This window comes from Lolium perenne, chromosome 6, assembly GCF_019359855.2.
Source record: "Lolium perenne isolate Kyuss_39 chromosome 6, Kyuss_2.0, whole genome shotgun sequence".
NCBI lineage: Eukaryota > Viridiplantae > Streptophyta > Magnoliopsida > Poales > Poaceae > Lolium > Lolium perenne.
In genome coordinates this window covers 85,806,083-85,820,739 of record NC_067249.2, presented here as the reverse complement: position 1 = coordinate 85,820,739, position 14,657 = coordinate 85,806,083, and positions in this window count along the sequence as shown.

Genomic DNA, 14,657 nt, shown 5'->3' with positions numbered 1-14,657 from the left:
CCCTCAATGCCGGAGTTAACAAGCTCCACAATTCAATGTTCATATTTAAATAACCTTAGAGTGCATGAAAGATCAACACGACTAAACCAAGTACTAACATAGCATGCACACTGTCACCTTCACACTATGAAAGGAGGAATAGATCGCATCAATACCATCATAGTAATAGTTAACTTCATAATCTACAAGAGATCACAATCATAGCATAAACCAAGTACTTCATGATGCACACACTGCCAACATTACATCATGGAGGAGGAATAGACTACTTTAATAACATCACTAGAGTAGCACATAGATGATATTCAACTAGCTAGATCACATAAAGAGAGAGATGAACCACATAGCTACAGCGGAGCCCTCAGCCCCGGGGGTGAATTACTCCCTCCTCATCATGGAGGCAGCAATGGCGGTGAAGATGGCGGTGGAGACGGCGGTGGAGATGGCTCCGGGGGCAATTCCCCGTCCCGGCAGGGTGCCGGAACAGAGAGTTCTGTCCCCCGAATTGGACTTTCGCGATGGCGGCGGCTCTGGATGGTTTTCTCTGTTTTCGTCGAACTGGTCGATGTTTTTAGGTCAGGGACGAATATATAGGCGGAGAGTCGGAGTCGGAGGGGCCACAGGGTGCCCAGATGATAGGGGGGCGTGCCCCCCCTTGGGCCGCGCCACCCTGTGGTGTGGGGCCCCCCTGGCACCCCTCTGGCCTTTCTCCGGTGCTCTGGAAGCTTCGCATATTTCTAAGACTTTCGGTGTTGATTTCGTCCGATTTCGAAAATATTTCCTTTCTAGGATTTCTGAAACCAAAAACAGCAGAAAACAACAACTGGCCTTTCGGCATCTCGTCAATAGGTTAGTTCCGGAAAACGCATAAAAACGATATAAAGTGTGAACAAAACATGTCGGTATTGTCATAAAACAAGCATGGAACATCAGAAATTATAGATACGTTGGAGACGTATCAGCATCCCCAAGCTTAGTTCCTACTCGTCCTCGAGTAGGTAAACGATAAAAGATAATTTCTGAAGTGACATGCTACCAACATAATCTTAATCATACTATTGTAAAGCATATGAGATGAATGCAGCGATTCGAAGCAATGTAAATGCAATGAGTAAACAATTGAATCATATAGCAAAGACTTTTCATGAATAGTACTTTCAAGACAAGCATCAATAGGTCTTGCATAAGAGTTAACTCATAAAGCAATAAATTCAAAGTAAAGACATTGAAACAACACAATGGAAGATTAAGTTTCAGCGGTTGCTTTCAACTTGTAACATGTATATCTCATGGATAATTGTCAATGCAAAGCAATATAACAAATGCAATATGCAAATATGTAGGAATCAATGCATAGTTCACACAAATGTTTGCTTCTTGAGATGGAGAGAAATAGGTGAACTGACTCAACAATAAAAGTAAAAGAATGGTCCTTCAAAGAGGAAAGCATCGGTAGCTATATTTGTGCTAGAGCTTTTATTTTGAAAACATAAAGAGAGCATAAAAATAAAGTTTTGAGAGGTGTATGTTGTTGTCAACGAATGGTAGCGGGTACTCTAACCCCCTTGCCAGACAAACCTTCAAAGAGCGGCTCCCATTTTATTTAATTTTGGGTGGCACTCCTTCCAACCTTTCTTTCACAAACCATGGCTAACCGAATCCTCGGGTGCCTGCCAACAATCTCATACCATGAAGGAGTGCCTTTTTATTTTAGTTTTATTATGATGACACTCCTCCCAACCTTTGCTTACACGAGCCATGGCTAACCGAATCCTTCGGGTGCCGTCCAACAATCACATACCATGGAGGAGTGTCTATTTTTGTTAATTAATTTGGGACTGGGAATCCCATTGCTAGCTCTTTTTGCAAAATTATTGGATAAGCGGATGAAGCCACTAGTCCATTGGTGAAAGTTGCCCAACAAGATTGAAAGATAAACACCACATACTTCCTCATGAGCTATAAAACATTGACACAAATCAGAGGTGATAAATTTTTAATTGTTTAAAGGTAGCACTCAAGCAATTTACTTTGGAATGGCGGAGAAATACCATGTAGTAGGTAGGTATGGTGGACAGAAATGGCATAGTGGTTGGCTCAAGTATTTTGGATGCATGAGAAGTATTCCCTCTCGATACAAGGCTTAGGCTAGCAAGGTTGTTTGAAGCAAACACAAGCATGAACTAGTACATCAAAACTTACATAGAAGACATATTACAAGCATTATAAGACTATACATCGTCTTCCTTGTTGTTCAAACACCTCACTAGAAAATATCTAGACTCTAGAGAAACCACTCATGCAATCCAAATTTTAACAAGCTCTATGTATTTCTTCACTAATAGGTGCAAAGTATATGATGCAAGAGCTTAAACAAGAGCACAACAATTGCCAAGTATCAAGTTATTCAAGACATCACACCAATTACTACATGTAGCATTTTCCGTTTCCAACCATATAACAATTAACGAAGCAGTTTCAACCTTCGCCATGAACATTAAAAGCTAAGAACACATGTGTTCATACGAACCAGCGGAGCGTGTCTCTCTCCCACACAAGTATTTATTGAAACAAAAACAAAAACAAGAAACATACAGATGCTCCAAGTAAAGTACATAAGATGTGACCGAATAAAAATATAGTTTCAAGAGAAGGAACCTGATAATTTGTCGATGAAGAAGGGGATGCCTTGGGCAACCCCAAGCTTAGACGCTTGAGTCTTCTTGAAATATGCAGGGATGAACCACCGGGGCATCCCCAAGCTTAGACTTTTCACTCTTCTTGATCGCATTGTATCATCCTCCTCTCCTGATCCTTGAAAAATTCCTCCACACCAAACTTAGAACAACTCATTAGAGGGTTAGTGCACAATCAAAATATACATGTTCAGAGGTGACATAATCATTCTTAACACTTATGGACATTGCACAAAGCTACTTAAAGTCAATGGAATCAAAATATCCATCAAACATAACAAAACAGGCAATGCGAAATAAAAGGCAGAATCTGTCAAAACAGAATAGTTCGTATTGACGAATTTTATTGAGGCACCAGACTTGCTCAAATGAAAATGCTCAAATTGAATGAAAGTTGCGTACATATCTGAGGATCACTCACGTAAATTGGCATAATTTTCTGAGTTACCTATAGAGAATTTTGCCCAGATTCGTGACAGCAAAGAAATCTGTTTCTGCGCAGTAATCCAAATCTAGTATGAACTTTACTATCAACGACTTTACTTGGCACAACAAAACACTAAACTAAGATAAGGAGAGGTTGCTACAGTAGTAAACAACTTCCAAGACACAAATATAAAACAAAGTACTGTAGCAAAATAACACATGGGTTATCTCCCAAGAAGTTCTTTCTTTATAGCCATTAAGATGGGCTCAGCAGTTTTAATGATCCACTCGCAAGAAATAGTGTTTGAAGCAAAAGAGAGCATCAAGAGGCAAATTCAAAACACATTTAAGTCTAACATGCTTCCTATGAAAAGGAATCTTGTAAATAAACAAGTTCAAGAAGCATAATGCAACAAGCATAGAAAGATAAAACAGGTGTAGCTTCAAAAATTTCAGCACATAGAGAGGCATTTTAGTAAGATGAAAATTTCTACGACCATATTTTCCTCTCTCATAAAGATTTTCAGTAGCATCATGAGCAAAATCAACAATATAACTATCACATAAAGCATTCTTATCATGAGTCTCATGCATAAAATTATTACTCTCCACATAAGCATAGTCAATTTTATTAGTAATAGTGGGAGCAAATTCAACAAAGTAGCTATCATTATTATTCTCATCATCAAATATAGGAGGCATATTGTATTCATAATCAAATTTATCCTCCATAACAGGCGGTACCAAAAGAGTACTATCATTATAATCATCATAAATAGGAGGCAAAGTATCATCAAAGTGAATTTTCTCCTCAATGCTTGGGGGACTAAAAAGATCATGCTCATCAAAACCAGCTTCCCCAAGCTTAGAATTTTCCATAGCATTAGCAACAATAGTGTTCAAAGCATTCATATTAATAACATTCCCATTAGCATGCATATAAAGTTCCATGGGTTTTTTAATTCTCTCTTCAAACACATCATGTCCTAATTCAAGATAAAGTTCATAAAGATCTCTCATATTTTTGTTGTTTTCCATTATGCCTAACTAGTGTAAACAAGAAACAAAAAGTTGCAATTGCAGGATCTAAAGGAAATAGCTTCGAGCACAAACACAATGGCGCCAGAAAAGTACTTTACCTGGAACCGGAGTATGAGTGCCTTTTACCTTTCCTCCCCGGCAACGGCGCCAGAAAATAGCTTGATGTCTACGGGAGCTTCTATTCTTGTAGACAGTGTTGGGCCTCCAAGAGCAGAGGTTTGTGGAACTGCAGCAAATTTCCCTTAAGTGGATCACCCAAGGTTTATCGATCTCAGGGAGGAAGAGGTCAAAGATATCCCTCTCATGCAACCCTGCAACCACAAAGCAAGAAGTCTCTTGTGTCCCCAACACACCTAATAGGTGCACTAGTTCGGCGAAGAGATAGTGAAATACAGGTGGTATAAATAAGTAGTAGTAACGCAGCAGTAGTAACGCAGTAAAACAGTAAACAAGCAGCGATAGCAGTATTTAGGAACAAGGCCTAGGGATCATACTTTCACTAGTGGATACTCTCAACATTGATCACATAACAGAATAGATAAATGCATACTCTACACTCTTTTGTTGGATGATGAACACCATTGCGTAGGATTACACGAACCCTCAATGCCAGAGTTAACAAGCTCCACAATTCAATGTTCATATTTAAATAACCTTAGAGTGCATGAAAGATCAACACGACTAAACCAAGTACTAACATAGCATGCACACTGTCACCTTCACACTATGAAAGGAGGAATAGATCGCATCAATACCATCATAGTAATAGTTAACTTCATAATCTACAAGAGATCAAAATCATAGCATAAACCAAGTACTTCATGATGCACACACTGCCAACATTACATCATGGAGGAGGAATAGACTACTTTAATAACATCACTAGAGTAGCACATAGATGATATTCAACTAGATCACATAAAGAGAGAGATGAACCACATAGCTACAGCGGAGCCCTCAGCCCCGGGGGTGAATTACTCCCTCCTCATCATGGAGGCAGCGATGGCGGTGAAGATGGCGGTGGAGACGGCGGTGGAGATGGCTCCGGGGGCAATTCCCCGTCCCGGCAGGGTGCCGAAACAGAGAGTTCTGTCCCCCGAATTGGACTTTCGCGATGGCGGCGGCTCTGGATGGTTTTCTCTGTTTTCGTCGAACTGGTCGATGTTTTTAGGTCAGGGACGAATATATAGGCGGAGAGTCGGAGTCGGAGGGGCCACAGGGTGCCCAGATGATAGGGGGCGCACCCCCCCTTGGGCCGCGCCGCCCTGTGGTGTGGGGCCCCCCTGGCACCCCTCTGGCCTTTCTCCGGTGCTCTGGAAGCTTCGCATATTTCTAAGACTTTCGGTGTTGATTTCGTCCGATTCCGAAAATATTTACTTACTAGTATTTCTGAAACCAAAAACAGCAGAAAACAGCAACTGGCCTTTTGGCATCTCGTCAATAGGTTAGTTCTGGAAAACGCATAAAAACGATATAAAGTGTGAACAAAACATGTCGGTATTGTCATAAAACAAGCATGGAACATTAGAAATTATAGATACGTTGGAGACGTATCACGCCGCCTTAGTGTGTCGCCACCTCGTGGCACCACTTCGTATCCTCTTCGGTCTTCTGGAAGCTTCGTGGAAAAATAAGACCCTGGGCGTTGATTTCGTCCAATTCCAAGATTATTTCCTTTGTAGGATTTCTGAAACCAAAAAAAAGCAGAAAACAACAACTGGCTCTTCGGCATCCCGTCAATAGGTTAGTGCCGGAAAATGCATAATAATGACATAAAGTGTGTATAAAACATGTGAGTATCATCATAAAAGTAGCATGGAATATAAGAAATTATAGATACGTTTGAGACGTATCAATTGTTACATGAGTTCTCTTATCCATGCAGCGCCCGTTCATCCATCCCTGTGCCTACATTATTTTAATCCTGCTGTTTACTATCATCACTACTACTGTCTTTGTTACACTGCTGCTTATATTTCACTACTGCTACTGCTATAAAACTGTTGCTACTGATAAACTCTTGCGAGTAAGTTTGTTTCCAGGTGCAGTTGAATTGACAACTCCGCTGTTAAGGCTTACAAATATTCTTTGGCTCCCCTTGTGTCGAATCAATAAATTGGGTTTTACTTCCCTCGAAGACTGTTGCGATCCCCTATACTTGTGGGTCATCAGGGAGCCGAGGGAGAAACGAGGGATCAAAATATTTGCCACCAGAACCACCGTAATCTTGAGTTGAGTACCTTTGTCGGTTGAACCTTCGAGATCTACTTGCCCTCTACTTAGTACAAAACCCTAAGTCTACAATCTGTAGGCATTGACGAGTTAATCCCTCCTCAATTGACGCCGTCTGTGGGAAGGCGAGGTCGCAAGGTCTTGATCTCGATGGCATCGTCAACATCATCGTCAATAGCAAGCAACGCGATGGACGGAGGTAAACGAGTCCAACCTGATTTCGCCGATTTTGTTCCTCACCCTCCCGCCTGTTTGCATGCATATGCCGATCTGGAGGAGTAAACGGAGATGACGTTCGGGAGCTTCCAGTTCTACGTCGGGAAAGAAGGATCGCATCGTCTCGTGGCACCGATTTTTTTGGGACCGTTGGCGGTCAAGTCCAATTTCTTGGGATCGTCAATATCATCTGTCGAGTCAGGCGACGAGGAAATTTCGCTGCCAAGCTTCACCAAGCCCGCCGACGGCGGGGCACTCACCGATCTGTTTGATGACATGACTTTTGGGTCGTTCATGGAAACCGATATGGACAACGACTCAGAAAGCTTCAACAACTCCGGCTTCACCAACTTTTACTTCACCAACAACTCTACTGCTAGTAGGGAGGTCTTCACCGATCTATACGACGGTGTCACCGACCCTGAGGATGACGAAAACAGATCCGCAACATATCATCAAATCTGTGTGATTGCGGGAGCAAGTCGTCAAGCGGACGAAGAGTCTAAGGCTTTCAACGATTTGGGCAACCCCTACGTCGATCCCGCAGATCTCACGCGCGGAACGGAAAATAAATACACTAGAATAACGCCGCGAGAAAAATTACAGCTGCCGCAGGAAGCGTGGGATAGAGCTGCGAGAACCATGGATGGCATCGAGCCGATGACCACCACAGCTACGCCTCAAGCGCTGCAAGAATATCAATATAAAATCGCTTGTTCCAGATGAGAGTTAGAAAAATTACGACGAACACTCGACGAAAGAAGAGATGCAGCTGATGCATCAAGCGAGCGCAGGGCCAGCCCGAGTCGACAATCAAGGATCTCAGGAGATAGTTGATACGTCCAATTTGCATCACTATTTTATATCATAATTTGCTGTTATTCATTGATATATTTCATATTGGGACACAATACTTATGTTATTTCATCTATTTCGCATGTTTCATCATTATTGGAGGATCAAGCACCGGAGCCAGGATTCTGCTGGAAAAAGCACCGTCAGAACGCAATATTTCGGAAGATCAACTGTGGGAGAAAATTATACCAAAAATCCTATTTTTCAAGATGACGAAGGAAGCCAGAAGGAGGAGCCAGGGTGGGCCCACACCCTAGGGCAGCGCGGCCCATGCCCTGGCCGCGCCGCCATGTAGTGTGGGGGGCCCACGGCCCCTTTCGCCTCCTTTTCTTCGCGAAATCCTTCGTCCCGAAAACCTAAGCCACAGAGGGTACCTCGCGAAGAGTTACAGCCGCCTCTGCGGGGCGGAGAACACCAGAGAGAAAAGAGCTCTCCGGCGGGCAGGAATCCGCCGGGGAAATTCCCTCCGGGAGGGGGAAATCGACGCCATCGTCACCGTCATCGAGCTGGACATCATCGCCATCACCATCATCATCATCTCCACCATCATCACCGCCGTCATCACCGCTGGACACCGTCACCGCCGTAGCAATTTGGGTTTGATCTTGATTGTTTGATAGGGGAAACTCTCCCGGTATCGATCTCTACTTGTTGTTGATGCTATTGAGTGAAACCATTGAACCAAGTTTATGTTCAGATTGTTATTCATCATCATATCACCTCTGATCATGTTCCGTATGATGTCTCGTGAGTAGTTCGTTTAGTTCTTGAGGACATGGGTGAAGTCTAAATGTTAGTAGTGAACTATGGTTGAGTAGTATTCAATGGTGTGATATTTAAGTTGTGGTGTTATTCTTCTAGTGGTGTCATGTGAACGTCGACTACATGACACTTCACCATTTATGGGCCTAGGGGAATGCATCTTGTATTCGTTTGCTAATTGCGGGGTTGCCGGAGTGACAAACCTAAACCCCGTTGGTATATCGATGCAGGAGGGATCGCAGGATCTCAGAGTTTAAGGCTGTGGTTAGATTTATTCTTAATTACTTTCTTGTAGTTGCGGATGCTTGCAAGGGGTATAATCACAAGTATGTATTAGTCCTAGGAAGGGCGGTACATTAGCATAGGTTCACCCACACAACACTTATCATAACAATGAAGATTATTTAGCCGTATGTAGCGAAAGCACTAGACTAAAATCCCGTGTGTCCTCGAGAACGTTTGGTCATTATAAGTAAACAAACCAGCTTGTCCTTTGTGCTAAAAAGGATTGGGCCACTCGCTGCAATTGTTACTCTCGCACTTTACATACTCGTACTTTATTCAACTGTTACATCAAAACCCCCTGAATACTTGTCTGTGAGCATTTACAGTGAATCCTTCATCGAAACTGCTTGTCAACACCTTCTGCTCCTCGTTGGGATCGACATTCTTACTTATCGAAGATACTACGATACACCCCCTATACTTGTGGGTCATCAAGACTATTTTCTGGCGCCGTTGCCGGGGAGTGAAGCGCTATTGGTAAGTGGACTTGGTAAGGAAAACCTTTACTGTTGTGCTGATTTTATTTCTGCCTGCTGCTATAAGTCATTATGGAGAGATCTTCTCTTCAATTTTTATTTGGGAAATCTACTACTACTGCAACGGTAGTGGATGAGGCGCCAGGTGAGGAAGTGATACCATATAAAATACCTATGAAAATTATTGAACGTGTTATGGATAACCGCTATGAAGGGGATGGAACTGTCCACCCCGGTGATCATTTACTGTTTTTGCATGAATTATGCGGGTTATTCAAATGTGCAGGTATTGCTATGGATGAAGTGAGGAAGAAACTATTCTCTTTATCGCTGTCCGGTAAGGCGGCGCATTGGTATAAATTACTGGATAATGGGATTCTCTTGAATGGAATGATATTGTGCCCCGGTTTTATTCTAAGTTCTATCCTCCAAGTGAAATTCATAAGGATCGGAATCGCATATATAATTTTTGGCCTCATGATGGAGAGAGTATTGCCCAAGCTTGGGGGAGATTGAAGTCTTTAATGCTCAAATGCCCCATTCATGAGCTTCCTGGTAATGTTATTATTGATAATTTCTATGCAAGACTTTCTTTTCAAGACAAGACCTTGCTGGATACTTCTTGTTCTGGATCATTTACACGCAACAAAGAAGAGTTTAAAAGGGACCTTCTTGATCGAATCCAAGAAAATACTGAAGGTTGGGAGAACGACAAGGATAGAGAATCAGGTATAATTTATGATTATAAATGCATTGAAGCTTTTATGGATACTGATAAATTTCGTAATATGAGTGCTACATATGGTCTTGATTCTCAAGTTGCTGTAAATCTTTATAAAGCTTTTGCCTCTCATTATGAATTGCCAAAGAAGAATTTTGATAAAGCTAGAGAGGAGAAACTAGAGCGTGAAGCCTCTATTCCTAAAAAGCTAGAGGATGGTTGGGAGCCCATCATTAAGATGAAGGTTAAAGATTTTGATTGTAATGCTTTATGTGATCTTGGTGCAAGTATTTCTGTTATGCCTAAGAAAATTTATAATATGCTTGACTTGCCACCATTGAAAAATTGTTATTTGGATGTTAATCTTGCTGATCATTCTACAAAGAAACCTTTGGGGAAAGTTGATAATGTTCGCATTACCGTTAACAATAACCTTGTCCCCGTTGATTTTGTTGTCTTGGATATTGAATGCAATGCATCTTGTCCCATTATATTGGGAAGACCTTTTCTTCGAACTGTTGGTGCTATTATTGATATGAAGGAAGGTAATATAAAATATCAATTTCCTTTCAAGAAAGGTATGGAACACTTCCCTAGAAATAGAATGAAGGTACCTTTTGATTCTATTATGAGAAAAAATTATGATGTTGACACTTCATCTCTTGATAATACTTGATACACACTTTCTGCGCCTAGCTGAAAGGCGTTAAAGAAAAGCGCTTATGGGAGACAACCCATGTTTTTACCTACTGTACTTTGTTTTTATTTTGTGTCTTGTAAGTTGTTTACTACTGTAGCAACCTCTCCTTATCTTAGTTTTGTGTTTTGTTGTGCCAAGTTAAGCCGTTGATAGAAAAGTAAGTACTAGATTTGGATTACTGCACAGTTCCAGATTTCTTTGCTGTCACGAATATGGGTCCACCTCCCTGTAGGTAGCTCAGAAAATTAAGCCAATTTACGTGCATGATCCTCAGATATGTACGCAACTTTCATTCAATTTGAGCATTTTCATTTGAGCAAGTCTGGTGCCATTTTAAAATTCGTCAATACGAACTGTTCTGTTTTGACAGATTCTGCCTTTTATTTCGCATTGCCTCTTTTGCTATGTTGGATGAATTTCTTTGATCCACTAATGTCCAGTAGCATTATGCAATGTCCAGAAGTGTTAAGAATGATTGTGTCACCTCTGAATATGTCAATTTATATTATGCACTAACCCTCTAATGAGTTGTTTCGAGTTTGGTGTGGAGGAAGTTTTCAAGGATCAAGAGAGGAGTATGATGCAACATGATCAAGGAGAGTGAAAGCTCTAAGCTTGGGGATGCCCCGGTGGTTCATCCCTGCATATATCAAGAAGACTCAAGCGTCTAAGCTTGGGGATGCCCAAGGCATCCCCTTCTTCATCGACAACATTATCAGGTTCCTCACCTGAAACTATATTTTTATTCCATCACATCTTATGTGCTTTTTCTTGGAGCGTCGGTTTGTTTTTGTTTTTGTTTTGTTTGAATAAAATGGATCCTAGCATTCACTTTATGGGAGAGAGACACGCTCTGCTGTAGCATATGGACAAGTATGTCCTTGGTTTCTACTCATAGTATTCATGGCGAAGTTTCTCCTTCGTTAAATTGTTATATGGTTGGAATTGGAAAATGATACATGTAGTAATTGCTATAAATGTCTTGGGTAATGTGATACTTGGCAATTGTTGTGCTCATGATTAAGCTCTTGCATCATATGCTTTGCACCCATTAATGAAGAAATACATAGAGCATGCTAAAATTTGGTTTGCATATTTGGTTTCTCTAAGGTCTAGATAATTTCTAGTATTGAGTTTGAACAACAAGGAAGACGGTGTAGAGTCTTATAATGTTTTCAATATGTCTTTTATGTGAGTTTTGCTGCACCGGTTCATCCTTGTGTTTGTTTCAAATAAGCCATGCTAGCCTAAACCTTGTATCGAGAGGGAATACTTCTCATGCATCCAAAATACTTGAGCCAACCACTATGCCATTTGTGTCCACCATACCTACCTACTACATGGTATTTTTCGCCATTCCAAAGTAAATTGCTTGAGTGCTACCTTTAAAATTCCATCATTCACCTTTGCAATATATAGCTCATGGGACAAATAGCTTAAAAACTATTGTGGTATTGAATATGTAATTATGCACTTTATCTCTTATTAAGTTGCTTGTTGTGCGATAACCATGTTCACTGGGGACGCCATCAACTATTCATTGTTGAATTTCATGTGAGTTGCTATGCATGTCCGTCTTGTCTGAAGTAAGAGAGATCTACCACCTTATGGTTAAGCATGCATATGTTAGAGAAGAACATTGGGCCGCTAATTAAAGCCATGATCCATGGTGGAAGTTTCAGTTTTGGACAGCAATCCTCAAATCTCAAATGAGAAAATTATTAATTGTTGTTATATGCTTATGCATAAAAGAGGAGTCCATTATCTGTTGTCTATGTTGTCCCGGTATGGATGTCTAAGTTGAAGAATAATCAATAGCGAGAAATCCAATGCGAGCTTTCTCCTTAGACCTTTGTACAGGCGGCATAGAGGTACCCCTTTGTGACACTTGGTAAAAACAGTGCATTGTGATGATCCGGTAGTCCAAGCTAATTAGGACAAGGTGCGGGCAATATTAGTACACTATGCATGAGGCTTGCAACTTATAAGACATAATTTACATGATGCATATGCTTTATTACTACCGTTGACAAAATTGTTTCATGTTTTCAAAATCAAAGCTCTAGCACAAATATAGCAATCGATGCTTTTCCTCTATGGAGGACCATTCTTTTACTTTCAATGTTGAGTCAGTTCACCTATTTCTCTCCACCTCAAGAAGCAAACACTTGTGTGAACTGTGCATTGATTCCTACATACTTGCTTATTGCATTTATTATATTACTCTATGTTGACAATATCCATGAGATATACATGTTACAAGTTGAAAGCAACCGCTGAAACTTAATCTTCTTTTGTGTTGCTTCAATGCCTTTACTTCGAATTATTGCTTTATGAGTTAACTCTTATGCAAGACTAATTGATGCTTGTCTTGAAGTGCTATTCATGAAAAGTCTTTGCTTTATGATTCACTTGTTTACTCATGTCATATACATTGTTTTGATCGCTGCATTCACTACATATGCTTTACAAATAGTATGATCAAGATTATGATGGCATGTCACTCCAGAAATTATCTGTGTTATCGTTTTACCTGCTCGGGACGAGCAGAACTAAGCTTGGGGATGCTGATACGTCTCCGACGTATCGATAATTTCTTATGTTCCATGCCACATTATTGATGTTATCTACATGTTTTATGAGAAAAAGAGCTTGATGGCGTGTAACTCACACGTTCGTTGGGAACCCCAAGAGGAAGGTATGATGCGCACAGCAGCAAGTTTTCCCTCAGAAAGAAACCAAGGTTTATCGAACCAGTAGGAGTCAAGAAGCACGTTGAAGGTCGATGGCGGCGGGATGTAGTGCGGCGCAACACCAGGGATTCCGGCGCCAATGTGGAACCTGCACAACACAACCAAAGTACTTTGCCCCAACGAAACAGTGAGGTTGTCAATCTCACCGGCTTGCTGTAACAAAGGATTAACCGTATTGTGTGGAAGATGATTGTTTGCAGAAAACAGTAGAACAAGTATTGCAGTAGATTGTATTTCAGTAAAGAGAATTGGACCGGGGTCCACAGTTCACTAGAGGTGTCTCTCCCATAAGATAAACAGCATGTTGGGTGAACAAATTACAGTTGGGCAATTGACAAATAAAGAGGGCATGACCATGCACATACATATCATGATGAGTATAGTGAGATTTAATTGGGCATTACGACAAAGTACATAGACCGCCATCCAACTGCATCTATGCCTAAAAAGTCCACCTTCAGGTTATCATCCGAACCCCCTCCAGTATTAAGTTGCAAAGCAACAGACAATTGCATTAAGTATGGTGCGTAATGTAATCAACAACTACATCCTTAGACATAGCATCAATGTTTTATCCCTAGTGGCAACAGCACAACACAACCTTAGAACTTTCACACTGTCCTGTGTCAATGCAGGCATGAACCCACTATCGAGCATAAGTACTCCCTCTTGGAGTTACAAGCATCTACTTGGCCAGAGCATCTACTAGTAACGGAGAGCATGCAAGATCATAAACAACACATAGATATAACTTTGATAATCAACATAACAAGTATTCTCTATTCATCGGATCCCAACAAACGCAACATATAGAATTACAGATAGATGATCTTGATCATGTTAGGCAGCTCACAAGATCCGACAATGATAGCACAATGGGGAGAAGACAACCATCTAGCTACTGCTATGGACCCATAGTCCAGGGGTAGACTACTCACACATCACACCGGAGGCGACCATGGCGGCGTAGAGTCCTCCGGGAGATGATTCCCCTCTCCGGCAGGGTGCCGGTGGCGATCTCCTGGATCCCCCGAGATGGGATCGGCGTTGGCGGCGTCTCTGGAAGGTTTTCCGTATCGTGGCTCTCGGTACTGGGGGTTTCGTCACGGAGGCTATTTGTAGGCGGAAGGGCAGGTCAAGAGGCGGCACGGGGGCCCCACACCACAGGGCCGCGCGGCCAAGGGGGGGCCGCGCCGCCCTAGGGTGGTGGCCCCTCTTCGTCTCTCCTTCGGACTTCTGAAGCTTCGTGGAAAAATAGGCCCCTGGGCTTTGATTTCGTCCAATTCCGAGAATATTTCCTTACTAGGATTTCTGAAACCAAAAACAGCAAAACAAGCAATCGGCACTTCGGCATCTTGTTAATAGGTTAGTTCCAGAAAATGCACGAATATGACATAAAGTGTGCATAAAACATGTAGATAACATCAATAATGTGGCATGTAACATAAGAAATTATCGATACGTCGGAGACGTATCAGCATCCCCAAGCTTAGT